Here is a 15,824-nt window from a genome sequence, read left to right as displayed (position 1 = left end):
GTCAGGAAGCCGAGGGCAGGGGAGATCCAAGGTTTCGTTCTGGGGCCTGATGGAGTTTTCCTGCTTCTTGTGGCCCAAGAGGAAACCTTTCAACTAAAAACAATTAAACGTACTTACCTCCGCGGCCCCTCGTGAGAACCCGTAGCCCTGGTGAAGTGGACATCTGGGGCCGAACGCATGTTAAAAATCGTAGTAGAATTTACAGTGCAGAAGGAGGCCATTTGGCCCATCGAGTCTGCACCGGCTCTTGGAAAGAGCAGCCTACCCAAGATCCATACCCCCACCCTATCCCCATAACCCAGTAACCCCACCCAACACTAAGGGCAATTTTGGACACTAAGGGCAATTTGACATGGCCAATCCACCTAAACGCTACATCTTTGGACTGTGGGAGAAAACCGGAGCACCCGGAGGAAACCCACGCACATATGGGGAGAACGTGCAGACTCCGTACAGACAAGTGACCCAAGCCGGGAATCGAACCTGGGACCTGGAGCTATGAAGCAATTGTGCTATCCACAATGCTACCGTGCTGCTAGAGTGAGGTCTGAATGGCGTCACCAGAGGCCCTGGAGACATTCGTGTCTCAATATAAACTTCGCCTGCCCGCGTAGAGGTTGGGGCGCGGAATGGAACCGGATCATAAATCCCCAGATGCACTGTTCTTGTCGGGTGTGTTTGGCAAGGGAGAAGGGTTGCAGCTTGGTTGGGGGGGGGGGGGGGGGCGTTGGGATATTTGTATCCCAAGAAGCACGAGTTCCATTCCCTCCTCTCCCCCCCTCACCTGCATCAATTACAGGTCGACAACGAAATGCCTCAACAGACTTACAAGTACACAAGTATGTGGAGTAGGCCATTCGGCCCCTTGAGCCTGCTCCACCGTTCAGCAAGATCATGGCTGACCTGATTGTGGCCTTAACTCCTAGTTCCTACCTGCCCAGTGCCCCCCCCCCCCTCCCCCTCCCCGACCCCGCATAACCTTTGACCCCCTGTGCCAAACAGAAATCTGCCAAACTCAGCACTCACTCCACTGCTGGGCAGCACGGTAGCACAATTGGCTAGCACAGCGCCAGGGTCCCAGGTTCGATTTCCGGTTGGGTCACTGTCTGTGCGGAGTCCGCACATTCTCCCCATGTCTGCGTGGGTTTCCTCCGGATGCTCCGGTTTCCTCCCACAGTCTAAAGATGTGCAGGTTAGGTGGATTGGCCATGCTAAATTGCCCTTAGTGTCCAAAAAGGTTAGGAGTTATTGGATTATGGGGATAGGCTAGAAGTGAGGGCTTCAGTGGGTCGCTGCAGACTCGATGGGCCGAATGGCCTCCATCTGCACTGTATGTTCTGTGCTGCCTGGGGAGAATTCCAAAGGCTAATCCGCTGCTTTAAACAGGGAACCCCCTTATTTTCCCAAACGGAGTCCCCTAACTCTAGATTCCCCCAAGAGGAAAAACATTCTCTCAGCATCAAACCCCCTCAGAATCTTGTAGGTTTTAATAAGCTCACCTCTAATTCTCCTAAACTCCAATTGAGTGCAGGCCCAACTACTCAGAATTTCCTCATAAGTATGTAAAAATACTTTACATAATTATGTAAAAATGTTACTTTTGCACTAAAAGGGGACATCACACAAAATAGTATAGAAATCAAAGTGCAGAACTTATGGGATATGTCTGTATTAAATTCTGAATGGAAAGAATGATATTATAGATCTGTGCCACGCAGATCTGTTCTCTTAAGGTGAAGACAAATAAGCTGGCAATGAAGTAATTCTGAGATCCATTGCCAGTGGCATTACTCTAATATTCTCTGGATATTTAATTCCTGCCTCAGTTTTCACTGTAAACCTATAGTGACAGAGAGGGAACAGGCCGACGGCACGGTGGCACAGTGGTTAGCCCTGTTGCCTCACGGCGCCGAGGTCCCAGGTTCGATCCCGGCTCTGGGTCACTGTCCGTGTGGAGTTTGCACATTCTCCCCGTGTCTGCGTGGGTTTCGCCCCCACAACCCAAAGATGTGCAGGGTAGGTTGATTGGCCACGCTAATTGCCCCTTAATTGGAAAAAAATTAATTGGATACTCTAAATTTTATTTTGTTTTTAATTAGAGGGAATAGATATGCATAGCTGCTGCCCGCCCAATGTTGATGGTTAAAAATGAGCTCTCTGTAACATCCACGGAAACAACACACCCCAAAACCTCTGGCGCATGCACACGCTCAGGGTTTCATTCTCTTCATGATGTGGAGATGCCGGCATTGGACTGGGGTGAGCACAGTAAGAAGTCTTACAACGCCAGGTTAAAGTCCAACAGGTTTGTTTCAAATCAATAGCTTTCGGAGCACTGCTCCTTCCTCAGGTGGATGGAAGGTCCTCCCCAGATTGTGATGGCCCGCCAATCGGTGGCACCCGAGGTGGGCCGCTACACGCAGGCCGCACAGTGTGGACAGCAGGGCCCTACCGGCAGCCAGAGCTGCGGGACGCACGCCGGGGTCCTGCTAGCCCCCTGGAAACGTCCGGAGTGATTTTCCCCCTTTTTCCGGCAGGCGTGGAGACTTAGTCCCCAAAAGGGAGAATCCCGGCCCCGATCTTTTCACTGCACCTTTGTATTTAGAGAGATAGATGCCTGGCAACAATTCACTGCCGACAATTAAATCGCCCTTCTTGTCGCAAGCAGCATTATAAACCGTCAAGTCAACCAACATTATTCATGATCCATTCAAGTGGACAATTTTTTTTTAAAACTAGAAGCTCATTACCTTTTCCCGGAAGCTCACACATTACCTAGTTACACTGACTGATGGGAGAATTGTAAACTTTAATAAAAACACACACAAAGGATCATCACATCTTTCTTGCTGGATTGTTTATCGCTCGATATTTCTTAATAAGCCTCGTTTGCTTTGGCGCCTGTTCCTGGGCTCCCATTTACCAAACGCACGGGCAGACATCAAATTAAAACAGAGAGACTTTTATTGGAAGAGGGAGCGTCATGACTTCCTGTCCCAAGCTCGGGACGCGAGGCGAAAGCTAGTCTCTGCAGTGCATGAGTCACATGGAGACCCAGAGTGCAAACACGACTGGAGCTCCCAGTGTATACTTCATAGGAACAGAGAAACTGGTAATAGGCCATTCAGCCCCCACAGCCTGACCCACCCATTCCAACAGGTCACTATCTCAATGCCATTTCCCCCCACTCTCCCCTTATCCCTGGAGATCTTTAATACCTAAGAATCTATCCATCCTGTCTTGAACATATTCAATGACTGAGCTTCCATAGCCTTCCGGGATGCAGAATTCCAAAGATTCACGGTCTTCTGAGTGAGGAAATTCCTCCTATCAAAGTCATAAATATCCTACTTCTTATTCTGAGGTTGCAAACCTGGTTCTAGACACCTCCCCCCTCCCCCCCCCAACTTCCCCTCAATCGGGAGAATTGGCCCTCCTGCATCTATCTTGTCGAACCCTGTAAGAATTTTGTGTGTTTCTATGAGGTCACCTCTCATTTTTCTAAATTTTTTAGAGTACAGACCCAATCTCCTCAATCTTGCCTCACAGGGCAATCCTACCATCCTGGGAATCTGTCTGGTGAACCTTCACTGTACTCGCTCTATGGGAACTATGTCCTTCCTTAGATAGAGACCAAACAGTTCACCCTACTCCAGGTGTGATCTCGCCGAGGCTCCACACCATTGCAGCAAGACACCTCCAATCCTGTACTCCAATCTTCTCACCACACAAGCCAACAGACTATTTGTCTTCCCAATTGCTTGTGCACCTTCTCACACAACGCTCTCACTTAATGATATCAAACATTCAAAGTCCAGTCGCACTTATAACATCCCAAGACACACCAGAGGAGCATTGTCAGACAACAGTTGGGCATCTGAACATGTGAGGTACATAGAACATAGAACAGTACAGCACAGAACAGGCCCTTCGGCCCTCGATGTTGTGCCGAGCAATGATCACCCTACTCAAGCGTATCCACCCTATACCCGTAACCCAACAGCCCCCCACATTAACCTTATTTTTTAGGACACCAAGGGCAATTTAGCATGGCCAATCCACCTAACCCGCACATCTTTGGACTGTGGGAGGAAACCGGAGCACCCGGAGGAAACCAGTATTAGGACAGATGGTCATAAACATTGTCGAAGGTTTTAAAGAGCACCTTGTAGAGGGAAAGAGAGAGAGAAAGGAAGGAACTGAGGACAGCTGGATGGAATTCAAGAGCTTGGAGCCTGGTTGGCTGAAGGCACAGCTGCCAATGGAGGCATAAAGGAAGTTCCTCAAAGGTTGTGGCTGGTGATGGAAAAAGGACAGTAGTGATAATATAATAATCTTTATTATCACAAGTAGGCGATCATTAACATTGCAATGACGTGACTGTGAAAAGCCCCGAGTCGCCTCACTCCGGCACCTGTTCGGGGTACACGGAGGGAGAATTCGGAGGAAACCCACGCAGACACGGGGAGAACGTTCAGACTCCGCACAGACAGTGACCCAAGCCGGGAATCGAACCTGGGACCCTGGAGCTGTCAAGCAACAGTGCTAACCACTGTGCTGCCCCCAGCCATGGAAGGATTTGAGCACCAAGATGATGAATCAACAGAGCACAGCTGATGGAATGAGAAGGGCCCATAGAGGTTCATAAATAATTTCTTGCTTATGGACAAACATACCGATGGCCTTTCAAAACCCATCCATCCCCGTAGCAGATTGTCTGCGCAGCTCCCAATGGCCCTTATGAAGCTGGTTTGCGAATGCATTTGTTTTTGTTCCAAACTACCAATAAATGTCATGGTGTTTAGACAGAGAAAAATGAATACTTTTAAGACCAACTGGAAGGCAAGAATCTAATCAGATGAGGTCTTAAACTAGGATAACAAATGATCAAAACTCATACTGCAGTGGGGATTAAGCACAGGTAAGAAATCAGGAGTAACTGGTGGTTAAATCTAGTGCTGACAACCACCAAAGACCTGGAATAGCTGATAAAAATCACATTGATATCATAAAGATCTCAGGCTATGTGGCGGTGTCCTGGTAGTGTCACTGGACTCGCAATCCAGAGACCCAGGGTAATGGTCTGGGGACCTGGGTTCAAATCCCCGCCAGGGCAGGTGGCAAAATTTGAATTCAATGCAAAAATCTGGGAGGCAATTCTCCCCCCCCCCCCACTGCGGGTGGCAGAATCGCTGGGGCGCCTGGCGAGTCCCGCCACGCCGCCCCGGCACCCACACGCGATTCTCCCCCCCCCCCCCCCCCCCCCCCAAACAAACTGGCGCGGCGTGATTTACGGCTGGCCGCTCGGAGAATCGCCGCTCGCTGTTTGTAATGGGCGAGCGGCGATTCTCCCACCCGGATGGGCCGAGCGGCCTGCCCAATACGTGTTCCCGCCGGCGCCGTCCACACCTGGTCGCTGCCGGCGGGAACATCGTGGGAACGCAAGATCATTCCGACATTTCTTGCAGGGCGCCGCGGGGAGGACGCCAACCTGCGCATGCGCGGGTGACGTCATTTACGCGGTGCCGGCCGCGTAATTTACACAGCGCCACTTTTACGCGGCACCAAGGCCCGGCGCGCATAAATGACGCGGCGCCGCTCCTAGCCCCCTGGGGGTGGGAGAATAGGGGGCGAGGAGCGGCCTCCAAGGCCGTCGTGAAACTCGGCCGAGTTCACGACGGCCTTCCAGATTTATCGCGGGAGCGGAGAATTTCGCCCCTAGTCTCCCGTTGGGAGAATCTTGCCCCTGGAATTAGAAAAGTCTGACGATGACCATGAAACCATCGTCAATTTTCATACAACCCCAGCTGGCTCACTGATCTCCTTTAGGGAAGGAAACCTGCCGTCCTTACCCTGGCCTACATTTGACTCCAGGTCCACAGCGATGTGGTTGACTCGGAAATGCCACTCAGTTCCTGGGCAATTAGGGATGGGCAATAAATGCTGGCCCATAAATTAAAAACACACTATGTGCAACTTATTTGTTGCTTCAAAAGCGTACAATGAAATAAGACAGGCTCCATGCCCCACCTTGTGTGCCTTTTCGGAGTAAAACATTGAATTGAGTGAACAAATGATCCTGCAGAACTAGGTTGAAACACAGAAGACAACAGATAACAAGGCAAATTAAAGATCCAATTGTCTCTGCAGAAACTTCTTATAAACCACGTTCTTGTCCTAGTCAGAAGGTTGAGAGTTCAAGGGCACTTCACTGACTTGAGCATAATGGCTGGGCTGATATTCCAGTGCAGTACTGAGGGAGTACTGCTCTGTCAGATGTGTCATCCTTCATGTGAGATTTTTAAACAAGCTCCAGCCCCCACCCCCTCAGGTGAACAGAAAATATTCCATGGCGCTATTTCCACAAGGAGACAAGGGGCATAATCTTCGGCCGCGCCCAACTCGGGACACGGCGCGGCCGGTACATCTCGCGAGGCATCGTGATCTGGATCCTGACCATTGAAGTCGGGACCTGGATTTGCATATTCAGGTGAGCGGTTAGCTCACGATGGATCTACCCAGCCCCCGGGACGTAACGGCCCCGCCCCGGAGCCCCCGAGTGGGCACTGTTTAGCACTGGTTTCCACAAACGCGGGCCAAGCGGAACAGCACTTAAAGGGGGATGGGGGAGGGGGGGTGATCAGAGGCCCCTGGGTGGTGGGGCTCTGGGCAAGGTGGTACCCTGGCTCAACCCCCCCCACCTGATATCACCCAGGCACCGTGGAACCGGCATCCCGGCAGTGCCACCCGGGTGCCGCCCTGGCAATGTCACCCAGCTGCCAGGATGCGAGGCGGGTAGTGCCCAGCTGGCATCGTTACCGTGCCAGGGATCAGGCCTGGGGTTGCTCTGCCCTTACGAGGTGGGGTGCAGGGGGCTCGATGGCCTCTTATTGGTGAGCTGAGGGTCTGGAGGCTGCAATGGGGGGGGGGGGGGGGGGGGGTTAAGAGATTGGGGTGTCAGTGTAGGAAACGGGACTAAGTGCACCTTCGGCAGGGGGGCGTTCCTGAAGCAGATTCCCATTTAATAGTGGGGTCAGCCTCGGCGCTGCAAGTGCCAGGAAACACCCGGCTGCATGCATTCGGCACGGGACACGCTTTCATTTCCATTAAATCGCATCCATTGCCTGGCCCTTATTTATCCCCCAACCAAAAAACGGATTATCTGGTGGTGTGGCTCACTGGGAGCTTGCTGTGCACAAATTGGCTACTGTGTTTCCTATCTGAAGGTGCTCGACGGCGTAAACGCAGAGGCTGTTTCTCGAACAGGGAATCTAGAACAGGGAAGAGCCTCAGGGTAAGAGGAGGATCATTCAGGGATGAAAGGATGAGAAATGTCTTCACTCTAAACAAGGGGGAGCAGATTTAGGACCGAGTTGAGGAGGAACTTCTTCACCCAAAGGGTTGTGAATCTGGAATGCCCTGCCCAGTGAAGCAGTTGAGGCTGTCTGGTTCAATGTTTTTAAGGGAAAGATAGATAGACTTTTGAACGGTAAAGAAATAAAAGGTTATGGTGAGTAGGCGGGTAAGTGGAGCTGAGTCCAAAAGAAGATCAGCCGTGACCACATTGAATGGTGAAGTAGGCTTGCGGCCTCCTGCTCCTATTTCTTAAGTACTTCAATGGATCTAAAGTGCATTGGGGCATGCTGAGGTTGCGAAAGGGTTTTTAGAAGTGCAGGTTTTTCCTCACAAACCCTTGCCCTCACTGCCATTATCCACCAAGATTTCGGAGGAACACTCCATTACTTCATCTCACTATTAAATATTCCGTCCACACTGCTACCCGAGGAGGGGTCCCTCATGCTAGACGGGAGCCTGTTTCAGTGGTTGCCAGGACGTGGGTGCAGCTCACTGGGTCTCTATTGGACACCAGCATTAATGAAGTTCTAAATGCAAACAAAAATCCAAGTCCTGTCAAATGACAGATGAATCTGAGCAGATGTAACTACTAATCTTCATGTAAGCCCTACATTACAGTAATTAGAATTAAATGAAGAGCATCTGGCATGTCATTTACTACACCATTTTGTTTTTGAAATCTGTCTACATTTCCAGGCATGGATAGAATATCAATCATACTCCATTGTTGAGGGGATTTTAGTGCTTCCTTCTTTCTCGTCTTTCAGTGATGGCTCTTGTGGATCCAGAGTAGCCATCCAGCCCCTCGCCTGAAGGCCAATCATTATGCTGAATCCGAGACAAAGTGCACTCGGAGGTTATTTAACGGTGTGGCTTACCACATGATAAACTAATACAACCTGATCCAATGGTTGTATCCAACAAAACTCCCTACTTGGGGGTGGGGGAGGAGAGGGGTCTTGGCATGACCCAGGATCGGAAAGTCCACCCGGTGTTTCCTTTGTGCAGTCAAATGGACTTTGCCCATCAGCTAACCCTGGCTGAAATCAGCTGACTCAACAAGGACCACAACTCAACCCCAATCAGCTCAGCAACTCGCTGCCTTAATCAACTCGGTCCTCAATCTATGGGCTGGTTTAGCTCACTCGGCTAAATCACTGGATTTTAAAGCAGACCAAGCAGGCCAGCAGCACGGTTCGATTCCCGTACCAGCCTCCCCGGACAGGCGCCGGAATGTGGCGACTAGGGGCTTTTCACAGTAACTTCATTGAAGCCTACTCGTGACAATAAAGCGATTTTCATTTCATTTTCATTTCATGTTTGCGTTTAAAAGTATATCATTACAACAGGAATGCATCAGGGCCTCATTAGGACAGCGCGCCTCCGGGCCCGATCCCTGGCAGAGGCAAGATGCCACCCAGCTGAGTGCCAGGGTGGCACCTGGGAGGCACTGCCAGTGCCCAGGTGACATCGGGGGTGCCAGCGTACCACCTTGTTCAGAGCCCGACCACCCAGGGGCCCCGGATCGCCTGTGAGACGCCCCCACACACAAACACTTCAGACGTGACGAGGCCGGTGGATCCCAGCCCACATCTCATTCTTCTTCTGAACGCCAATGGACACAGGCACATCCGTTCCCCGTTCGATAAATGCCACCCTCCCATCCCTAACAAATAGAGAAAGAGAAGAAATGAAGTCGAAAGAATCTGCTGTCAGGTGTCAATATGGCTCAGATAGGTCAAGGCAGAGGCATAGAGAGGAGTTTGGAAGTAGAAGCAGGCAGTCGGAAAATGGGTGTGACCAATCCTCGCCGAACCCATGACTGTTAAATCCAAACGAACATCCCTGTGATCCCTCCCGTGGCCTAGTGACCAAACCTACGAACCTCTGGTCCGTGTAGATCAGTGATGGGCCTTTTCTAAATATCAACAGCATTTCAGTGCACTGCCCTGGGCGTTTCTCTTGAGTGATGCAGTTGGCCCAGTCTCATGTGACAGCACCTCTGCCTCAGAAGATTGCGGATTCAGATCAACTTCAGAGACTTGAGCACAAAATGTCGGCCGGCGCTTCGGTACGACACTGAGAGAGTGCTGCACTGTCAACGGTGAAGTCCCTCAGAAGAGACTTAAAAGCAAGGTAGAAGCAGAAGATTGCACGGCACAACTTCAAAGGAGGATAGATCCACACCCCCCGCCCGCCTCTGCCCTTGGATCAATAATCACGTAAAAATAAAACAGATCATTGCATTGTAGTTTGTGAGAGTTTGCTGTATGTAAATTGGCTGCTGTTTTACAGCGGTAACTACACCAAGACGCCCCCCGAGACTGTGAAAGCACCAGCTTCCCTTTAACCACGGTTTCCCTAGTTGGCCAATTGCCCTGCAGGACACAGCTCGGCAATGGCCTTGACTTTTCAGCCAAACCCAGCTCAACCTCGAGCTATGTTCCCAACAAACAAGCATCACGGCCACACAAGACGAGCTTAAAGCAATGCCTTGGGTGATCCACTAGCACGCTGGCTATGATAATTGTAGCGGTAAATGCCCAAATATCGAATAACGCCAGATAAACCCATTTGAATTTCTAATTCACAATGCAATCACGTAAAATGTCATCAGCGCCGACATGAAGGATACAAAAGAAAGTAATGATTTTGATAAACAGGCCACCATCAAACCTAATAAATCATCTCCTCTGTAGGTGTGAGAGTTATAGGCCTGGCTCATCGTGCCCTGTTCCCTGGGAAACCATAGCTTCCCATTATGCATTATAAACAGCAATGCAATCTCAATGCCAGCTTATTTTAAGAGAAAATGTATTTTCCTAAAGATATAAATCATTTTGTGTCATCTAGAAGTCTACGCTACGTGTGATTATCCAAGGATTATGAATGAGTTTGATAGAGCAGACAGTGATACTGCTCCCACTTGCGGGCGAGACCACAACCAGAGGCCATAAATATGAGACAGTCGCTAATAAATCCAATAGGGAATTCAGGAGAAACACGAATGCTCAGAGTGTGGAACCCGCAACCACATGAGGTGGTTGAGGCGACTCGCACAGTTGTCTCTAAATCCTTTATCTTTCCACCATATTCTAAGTGTGGTCTAACCAAGGTTCTATACAAGTTTAACAGAACTTGGTTGCTTTTCAATTCTATCCCAATAGAAACGAATCCCAGTACACTGGCCAGATTTATTATGGCTTTAGTACGCTGCTTTGAAAGATTAGTCAATAAATATCCTGAGATCCCTTTATTCGTCTATCCATATGGATTCCTATTTGCCAAAGAGTCGGTTGCCTGCTAAGTTCTCCGACCAAAATTCAGCATCTCTCATTTACCTAGATTGAAATGAATCTGCTAGTACGGGTACATAAGGGAGAAACGATCGGAAGGAGTGAGCCCCATGCTGTGATCGACCAAGGATTCTGATTGTGTCTACTGAGATAAAGATTAGTAAATAGGTCAAGAACAGGAACTGGCCAAGACGTGGAACTTTTTAAGTTCATTTCTACGGGATGTGGGCATCGCTGGCTATCCAGCATTTGTTGCCCTTCGGAAGGTGGTGGTGAGCTGCCTTCTTGAACCGCTCTTTGTCCTGGGTGGTATCAAGTTTCTTGAATGTTGTTATAAAAATATAATAATAATCTGTATTATTGTCACAAGTAGGCTTACATTAACTGGGTTACTGGGGTTACTGGGTTATGGGGATAGGGTGGAGGTGTTAACCTTGGGTAGGGTGCTCTTTCCAGGAGCCGGTGCAGACTCGATGGGCCGAATGGCCTTCTTCTGCACTGTAAATTCTATCTAAAAAAAACACTGCAATGAAGTTACTGTGAAAATCCCCTAGTCGCCACACTCCGGCACCTGTTCGGATACACGGAGGTAGAATTCAGAATGTCCAATTCACCTAACCAGCATGTCTTTCAGGACTTGTGGGAGGAAACCGGAGCGCCCGGTGAAAATACACGCAGGCACGGGGAAAGCATGCAGACTCCGCCACAGACAGTGACCCAAGCTGGGAATCGCACCTGGGACCCTGGCACTGAGAAGCAACAGTGCTAACCACTGTGCTACCGTGCCGCCCCAGTGCACTCACCCAGGCAAGTGGAGAGCATTCCATTACACTCCTGACTTGTACCTTGCAGGCTTCCTAGCCTCTGACCTCCTCTTGTTGCCAAGGAATCTATATGGCTCCGTTGTGGTCAATGGTAACCCCCCCCCAGGATGTTGATATGCTATCCTTGGCTATATTGGTAGAGGTGTGGAGCAAGAAAGGATAGAAGTTAAACCTTAATGAAGCATTGGTTACATGTTAGCAGGTGCACTGTGACCAATTCTGGGAACCACACTTTAGAAAGGATGTCAAGGGGCACCGAAGACATTTACAATAATTTTACCTGGGATAAGGGAAGCTGGGGTTGTTCACGTTTAGAGTATTTCAATAGTGTTTTATTAAGCATCTTCCTATTTGATTTGGTGTCTGAAGGCGAGTGTGATGTCATTGAAAACACGGGCTTATACAGGCTTTCTGTTTAGCCATGAGGAGTCTGAAGCTAAATTTTATTACCTCAATGTTTTCTGAAGTAAAGAATTTTTAAGATGCATTCGACTTCCTTTCTTGGGGTCCGGTTATCATAGAATTTACAGTGCAGAAGGAGGCCATTCGGCCCATCGAGTCTGCACCGGCTCTTGGAAAGAGCACCCTACCCAAGATCAACACCTCCACCCTATCCCCATAACCCAGTAACCCCACCCAACACTAAGGGCAATTTTGGACACTAAGGGCAATTTATCATGGCCAATCCACCTAACCTGCACATCTTTGGACTGTTCCCCTTCAAGCAGGGACGGTTAAGGGGAGATTTAATAGAAATGTTAAAAATTATGAGGGGTTCTCATGAGGTAAATCAGGAGAATATGTTTCCACTGGCAAGAGGATTGGTAACCAGGAATCACAGATTTAAGATAATTTGCAAAAGAAACAGATGGGCAATGAAGAGAACTGTGCGAGTTCTGATGATCTGGAATACACTGCTTGAAGCAGATTCAATAGCAACTTTCAAAAGGGAATACTTGAACAGGAGAGTGTTTAAAACGATTGAAGGGTTTTGTGTTTGAATCGACCAATTGGGGGAAAAACTTTAAAACGGAGCTATGCTGTTCAAGGGTAATGTCTGGAAGTATCACACAAGTTTAGTGGAGATCTGGAATTCCCACCCTAAAAAGCTGCTATGGCCAGGGGATGAAGTGAAGATTTGAAACTAATATTGACAGACGTTTGTGAGGCTATGGTATCAAGGGTTACGGAGCCAAGGCAAACAGACAGTTAGAATATAGATGCAATGGAATGTTGGAACAGGCTTGATGGGCTGAACGGGCACCTCCTCTTCCAGGCTGGCACTATCGAGAAAGAAAAATTAGCCACAACACTGAACAATCGAGCGACAGAGGCTTCAAGCACAGACGCTGGGCTAATCATTTAGGCATGGCGGCACCTACACATTCGGACAGTAGTGTGGGTCAGTTGGGAGGCTCCAGCTTCTGTGTCAGGAGGCTGTAGGGGTTCTCCAGGATTTGAGCTCACGGACAGAGCCGACCCTCCAATGCAGCGAGTGCTGCACTGTGGAATCTATCAAGATGTGTGCTCCCCTCTGCTTGAAGTGGAGAGTCAAAGATCGCGTGCCACTGTTTGACGAGGAGGGTCCATCCACATCCGATCGAACGTTCCTCTGATACCCAACGCAGTCGAAGATCCAGAGTAGCTCAACATCCACCTCATACAATCTGGAGCACAGTTCATTGTGCTTGTTCTAGACTCAGCGCCTCAACAAAGCAAAGGGATGCAATACTGCACCCCCCCCCCCCCCCACAACCAATAAATGCACTGCCCCCATTTCAAATTCCTTATCCAATTCCATGCCATTTACAACTCCATCTTGGGGCAGTATGGTAGCATTGCTGCTTCACAACGCCAGGGTCCCAAGTTCGATTGCAGCTTGGGTCACTGTACGGAGTCTGCACGTTCTCTCCGTGACTGCTTGGGTTTACTCCGGGTGCTCCGGTTTCCTCCCACAAGTCCCGAAAGACGTGCTTGATAGGTGACTTGGACATTCTGAATTCTCCCTCCGTGTATCCGAACAGGTGCCGGAGTGTGGCGACTAGGGGGTTTTCACAGTAACTTAATTGCAGGGTTAATGCAAGCCAACTTGTGACAATAATAAAGATGATTAGGTTATTAAAAAGCCATTTGTGGTGACGTTTCGCATGATTTCAGGAGCCAGGTGACCCCCAGCCCGGTCCTTGGGTCAGTGTATAGCCAAGGCTCCCTCTTCCCCCCCCCCCCCCCCCCTTCCACTTAACCCACCTACCCCATCCTCCTTCATCCCCCCCTCCACCACCCGTTTGCTTTTGTCGTTTGATACCCTAGAGCACAAGGGGCGGCTCTCAGTCATTAATGTGAATGGACTGACCGAGCAGGACGGGAGGCAGGTTTCTGCACAGAATGAGACTTTTAAAAAATATAGTCTCTTTTTTTAAATCGGAGTTCTGAGAACAGGAAATGTGACGAGAGGGGAAGGATCTAAATTACTAAAAAGCCAATTTAAAATAAGATGTGAGATAAAACCTATTTGGCTGTAAGATGAATAAATGCTTGGAATAATCTACTAGGCAGGCTGGTCCAGACAGAAAGTCGACGCTCACCCAAAGTAAAAAAGGAAGCTATCGTGATCCATCCCTAACTCTGTAACCTTCTCCAGCTCTATAATCTTCCCAGCTCGCTGCAGTTCTTCAATACTGGCCTCCTGCGCATCTCCAATTTCTGTCATCCCAGACATGCCTTCAACTGCCTGGTCCCCAAGCTCGGAATTCCCCTCCCCTCAATCCTCACCTCATTCCTTTGAACCACCCTTAAAATCTACATCTGTCCACGGTTTGAATCCTTGTCCTTTCTTCCTCCTCGTGATTCCTGTGCAAGCCACAGAAGCTGGACTCAAAACATCACAGTATTGGAAGTTAATGACACAAAAACTGGCCGTGTAATGAAAACAGGGCCGCTCGTCACTGGTTCATCTGCCAATTACCCTAAACCTGGGCCCTCTTGTTACAGATCTTCCCAGCTACTAGAAACAGTTTATACCGTCAGACCATCCAAAGCCCCTCATCATTTTGAGCACCTCTGTTAAATCTACAGTTTAGGCATTAAGATACCAAAACTAGGGGCAGCACAGTAGCACAGTGGTTAACACTGTCGCTTCACAGCTCCAGGGTCCAAGGTTCGAATCCCGGCTCGGGTGACTGTGCGGAGTCTGCACGTTCTCCCTGTGTGTGCGTGGGTTTCCTCCGGGTGCTCCGGTTTCCTCCCACAGTCCAAAGATGTGCAGGTTAGGTGGATTGGCCAGGCTAAATTGCCCTTAGTGTCCAAAAAGGTTAGGTTAAGTTCCGGGGATAGGTTGGAGGTGCGGGCTTAAGTGGAGTGATCTTTCCAAGGGCTGGTGCAGACTCCATGGGCCGAATGGCCTCCTTCTGCACTGTAAATTCTATGATTCGATGAACTAAATTTTAATTTTCGATGTCTTCCAACATCAATTAGCTTTTCAAGTTTTTGGGGGGGAAAAATGGACTCTTTACATTAGGAAGCAAACAGCAGACCAAAGCTACTGGAAAGCAGTCGAGTTTATTAACCAGGATGGGAATACTTACATTAATATCGCACATATCACAACTTCCTTAAAACGTGTCCCAATATCTCCCGTGTGGTCTCGATGGGCAAATGGGTCTCCCTCTGGTGCCGTAATGATTCCAGGACTCTTTGGCTCGTGTCAACTTTGGTCTGATCAGGATACTTCACTATGTTAAAGGCCCTTTGCAAATGCAAGCTGTTAATCCCAGGCAGATGGCCTTTAGTGAGCCGAGTGGCTTTCCCGTACCATTAACTTCTCACACCGTGAAGTTTTGAGTTCTGCTTCTGTGACCTGCACAGTGAGCATTCACTATGGGTAAGATTGGCCGAGAAACACACTGTACATGAGGGAAAGAGAGAGAGAGGGGGCCACCTACTGGATAGCAGCTGTTACACACGATTACTTGGTCCAGCGCAGTACTTGTCTTTTGCGTCGCCTCTTTGGGCTTTGCATTGCCACTCGGTGTTTCGCCTCCACCTTCTCAAGGGCAATTAGGGATGGGCAAAAAATGCTGGCTTAGCCGTCGACGCCCACATCCCGTAAATCAATAAAAAAAAGTTCTGTCTGGTACACGTCCCAGAAAAACGTGCTTGTTAGGTGAATTGGGCATTCCGAATTCTCCCTCCGAACAGGCTCCGGAGCGTGGCGACTAGGGGATTTTCACAGTAACTTCATTGCAGTGTTAATGTAAGCCTACTTGTGACACTAACAAAGATTATTATTATTGTACAGGGCGCGAGCTCCTGGTAGTTCACGGCCAGCAGAGCAGGACACAGTATTGGA

At 49.2% G+C, this 15,824-nt stretch overlaps 1 protein-coding gene across 1 annotated transcript in view; it reads right to left on the bottom strand.

Annotated features, from left to right (window-relative positions):
• Nucleotides 1-15,824, bottom strand: part of pigk (phosphatidylinositol glycan anchor biosynthesis, class K) — a 124,751-nt gene that overhangs the window by 51,421 nt on the left and 57,506 nt on the right. The gene's annotated exons all lie outside the window — the stretch shown is intronic.

Source organism: Scyliorhinus canicula, chromosome 4, assembly GCF_902713615.1.
Source record: "Scyliorhinus canicula chromosome 4, sScyCan1.1, whole genome shotgun sequence".
NCBI classification, from domain to species: Eukaryota; Metazoa; Chordata; class Chondrichthyes; order Carcharhiniformes; family Scyliorhinidae; genus Scyliorhinus; species Scyliorhinus canicula.
Note: the sequence above shows the minus strand (reverse complement) of the source record. Positions and strands in the feature narration are given on the sequence as shown.